This window comes from Lepisosteus platostomus, chromosome 5 (genome assembly GCF_059453375.1).
Source record: "Lepisosteus platostomus isolate fLepPlt1 chromosome 5, fLepPlt1.hap1, whole genome shotgun sequence".
Classification (NCBI taxonomy): Eukaryota; Metazoa; Chordata; class Actinopteri; order Semionotiformes; family Lepisosteidae; genus Lepisosteus; species Lepisosteus platostomus.
Genome location: NC_142615.1, coordinates 19,304,867 through 19,309,369, shown reverse-complemented (window position 1 = coordinate 19,309,369; position 4,503 = coordinate 19,304,867). Strand labels below are relative to the sequence as shown.

General features: G+C 48.5%; 1 non-coding gene across 1 annotated transcript; it reads left to right on the top strand.

The window, feature by feature from the left end:
* Nucleotides 1-3,879: 3,879 nt before the first annotated feature.
* Nucleotides 3,880-3,952, top strand: trnaf-gaa (transfer RNA phenylalanine (anticodon GAA)). Its single transcript has one exon. It is a non-coding gene; the product is annotated as a tRNA-Phe (tRNA).
* The last annotated feature ends 551 nt before the right edge of the window (nucleotides 3,953-4,503 follow it).

Below are 4,503 nucleotides of genomic sequence, written 5' to 3'. Positions count from 1 at the left end.
ATATGTCTTTGTTGTAAATGTCTGTAACATGTCTGCTTTACACAGAGAGTGGTGGGGGTGGGATGTCAGGGCCATATGACACTGCTTTACACAGAGAGTGGCGGGGCTAGGATGTCAGGGCCATGTGACACTGCTTTACACAGAGAGTCGTGGGGGCGGGATGTCAGGGCTTGACGACACTGCTTTATGCAGAGAGTGGAGGGGTGGGATGTCAGGGCCATACGACACTTCTTTAAGCAGGGAGTGGCAGGGGTGGGATGTCAGGGCCTGACGATACTACTTTACACAGTTAGTGGTGGGGGTGGGATGTCAGGGCCATACGACACTTCTTTACGCAGAGAGTGGCAGGGCTTGACGACACTGCTTTATGCAAAAAATGGAGGGGTGGGTGTCAGGGCTTTATGACAGTGCTTTCCGCAGAGAGTGGTGGGGGTGTGATGTCAGGGCCATACAGCAGTGCTTTACACAGAGAATGGTGGGGGTGGGATATCAGGGCCTGACAACACAGCTTAACGCAGAGTGTGGAGGGGTGGGTGTCAGGGTTATACGGCAGTGCTTTACGCAGAGAGTGGTGGGGGTGTGATGTCAGGGCCATACGACAGTGCTTTACACAGAGAGTGGCAGGGGAGGGATGTCAGGGCTTGACAACACTGCTTTATGTAGAGAGTGGAGGGGAGGGTTTCAGGGCCATAAGACACTGCTTTATGCAGAGAGTGGCAGGAGTGGGATGTCAGGCCCTGACGATACTACTTTACGTAGACAGTGGCGGGGGTGGGATGTCAGGGCCTGACAACACTGCTTTATTCAAAGAGTGGAGGGGTGGGTGTCAGGGCTATATGACAGTGCTTAATGCAGAGAGTGGAGGGTTGGGTGCCCGGGCTATACGACAGTGCTTTCCGCAGAGAGTGGTGGGGGTGTGATGTCAGGGCCATACGACACTTCTTTACGCAGGGAGTGGCAGGGGTGGGATGTCAGGGCCTGACGATACTTATTTACGCAGAGAGTGGCAGGGGTGGGATGTCAGGGCCTGAAGATACTGCTTTTCGCAGAGAGCGGAGGAGGTGGGATACGACCTCTCAGTGGGGCCAGCAGGGGGCACTCACCCTGCGGTCTGTGTGGGTCTTAATGCCCCAGTGTAGTGACGGGCGACACGATCTGGCCCACCAGCGACAAGCAGGTTACCAGATCTAGACAAAGGGGGCAACTCTTAGTCGTATGAGCTTAGTCACACATTGCAGCGATTAAAAAAACAAAACAAACATTATGTCTGTTACTAACGACTTTTTTTTCCTACATTGAAAGTCTCTTTCCCGGGTGATTTTCTAGCGCGACTGGGGCTCTTCATTTCTCCTCGGTGTCTCATCGCGGGCGGATTTGAAACAGACCACAGAAGGTGGTCACACACTATATTATTATTGAGAGACAGGCTCACTGTACCTCAGACTGGGACAGTAGATCACACTGTATTATTATTATTAAGATTATTGAGAGTCTGGCTCACTGTTCCCCAGGCTGGGACAGGAGATCCCACACTGTATTATTATTATTGAGAGACAGGCTTACTCTCTGTTCCTCAAGCTGAGACAGGACATCACATACTGTATTATTATTGATTGACAGGCTCACTGTTCCTCAGGCTGGGACAGGAGATCACACACTGTATTATTATTATTGAGAGACAAGCTCACTGTCTGTTCCTCAGGCTGGGACAGAGGATCACACACTGTATTATTATTATTTAGAGACAGACTCACTGTCTGTTCCTCAGAGTTGGACAGGAGATCCCACACTGAATTATTATTATAGAGAGACTGGCTCACTGTATGTTCTCCAGGCTGGGTCAGGAGCTCACACAGTATTATTATAATTATTGAGAGACAGTCTCACTGTCTGTTCCTCAGTCTGGGACAGGAGATCACACACTGTATTATTATTATTGAGAGACAGGCTCACTGTCTGTTCCCCAGGCTGGGACAGGAGATAACACTGTCTGTTCCTCAGGCTGGGACAGAGGATCACACACTGTATTATTATTGAGAGACAGGCTCACTCTCTGTTCCTCAGGCTGGGACAGGAGATCACACATTGGCTTGTTATTGAGAGGCAGGCTCACTGTCTGTTCCTCAGGCTGGGACAGGAGATCACACACTGTATTATTATTATTGAGAGACTGGCTCACTCCTGTCTGTTCCTCAGGTTGGGAAAGGAGATCACACACTGTATTATTATTATTGAGAGACGGGCTCACTGTCTGTTCCTCTGACTGGGGCAGGAGATCACACATTGGCTTGTTATTGAGAGGCAGGCTCACTTTCTGTTCCTCAGGCTGAGACAAGAAATCACACACTATTATTATTGAGAGACAGGCTCACAGTCTGTTCCTCAGGCTGGGACAGGAGATCACACACTCTATTATTATTATTGAGAGACTGGCTCACTCCTGTCTGTTCCTCAGGTTGGGAAAGGAGATCACACACTGTATTATTATTATTGAGAGACGGGCTCACTGTCTGTTCCTCTGACTGGGGCAGGAAATGACACACTGTATAATTAGTATTGAGAGACAGGCTCAGTGTTCCCCAGGCTGAGACAGGAGATCACACACTGTATTATTATTATTGAGTATCTGGTTCACTGTTCCCCAGGCTGGGACAGGAAATCACACACTGTATTATTATTATTGAGAGACAGGCTCACTGTCTGTTCCCCAGGCTTGGACAGGAGATCACACACTGTATTATTAGTATTGAGATACAGACTCACTGTCTGTTCCTCCTGCTGGGACTGGAGATCACACACTGTTCTATTATTACTGAGGGACATGCTCACTGTTTGTCCTTCAGACTGGGACAGGACATTCCACACTAGGTTATCATTATTGAGAGACAGGCTCGCTGTCTGTTCCTCAGGCTAGTACAGGAGATCACGCACTGTATTATTATTATTTAGATACAGGCTCACTGTGTGTTCCTCTGGCTGGGACAGTAGATCACACTGTATTATAATTATTGAGAGGCTGACTCACTGTTTCCCAGGCTGGGACAGGAGATCATACACTGTATTATTATTGAGAGACAGGCTCACTGTCTGTTCCTCTGGCTGGGGCAGGGAATCACACACTGTATTATTAGTATTATTAAGAGACAGGCTCGCTGTCTGCTCCTCAGGCTGGGACAGGATATCACACACTGTTGTAGTGTTCTCTCACGAGGCACCAGTTCTGTAGGGGTTTGGGCATTTACTGGGACAATTATTTTTGTGGCAGTAAATCACAAAATTGATTATTTTAATGGTCTTAGAATCCAACCATGCGACATAACTCAAACAACGCACACACAGGTACTAATACACGAGGATACATTTGTTAATATATAGAATATGCATGCAAACCTAACAGATCTTATCGTAAGGCTTAACAGAATACAAAAGATATAAATTCATTCAGTTACAAAGAGTTACACATATCAAGAGGACATAAGTATATCATTCATTTAGACCGTTTCGTAATTGAACTTGTTTACAACGTCTACATGAGATACTCAAAACAAGAACATAACCCTTAGGAATTAAATTGATATCAACTGATTGGGAGCAGTAATCCAATAAGGTTGAATACTCACTGCCGGTGGGGCCCTCTTCTCAACGTTTCCGTAGTGCAGCGGTTATCACGTTTGCCTCCCACGTGAAAAATCCCCGGTTCGAAACTGGACGGGAACAGCCTCTTTTTGTACGCTCCTGTACTTCACAGAGGTCTTGAGCGACAGGTCACATGTTCCTTTCCTTCTGAGTGACGTTCCTGCAACACTCTCCCGCTACTCTTGGTGCGCTCATGCTGCAACACAGGAAGGCTGGAGCAGGTGGCTGTGGGATTTGCGCACCGCCGAAATAGCTCAGCTGGGAGAGCGTTAGACTGAAGATCTAAAGGTCCCTGGTTTGATCCCAGGTTTCGGCATTTTGTTTCATCGCGCCCTTTGTTCCTCTCTCCAGCGCCCCCTGCCTAAAGTGACGCGTCCCTTTCTCAGCCCGAAACGCAAGCGAGACACCAGCAGCGGTCCCTGCAGGTTTCCGTAGTGTAGAGGCTATCACGTTCACCTAACACGCGAAAGGTCCCCGGTTCGAGACCGGGCGGAAACCGCCTCGTTTTGCACGCTCCCGTACATCACAGAGGTATTGAGCGACCGGTCATTTGTTCCCAATGTATTTCCGGTGCCTTCGTGCACTCTTGTACCAAACGCACGTTCCTTCTGTACGCGGAGCCGATCATTTGCAATTGAGCTGTGCAGACAGACCAGGACGAGCTCTGTCGGCTCAAAAGCAGCGCAGGACCTGCAAGAACAACAGAAAGATTAGCATCCAGCGGGGGCTTCTTAGTGAGCCCAAGATCTCATCAAAAATCGGCTAAAGCAACAGAGCTGGGCGCATTGTTCCATTCTCCGACCACTCTCGGTGTAAACAAGTCCCTCCTGGTCTCTGCTTGAATTGCACTTTCCTGCTTTTGCTTTG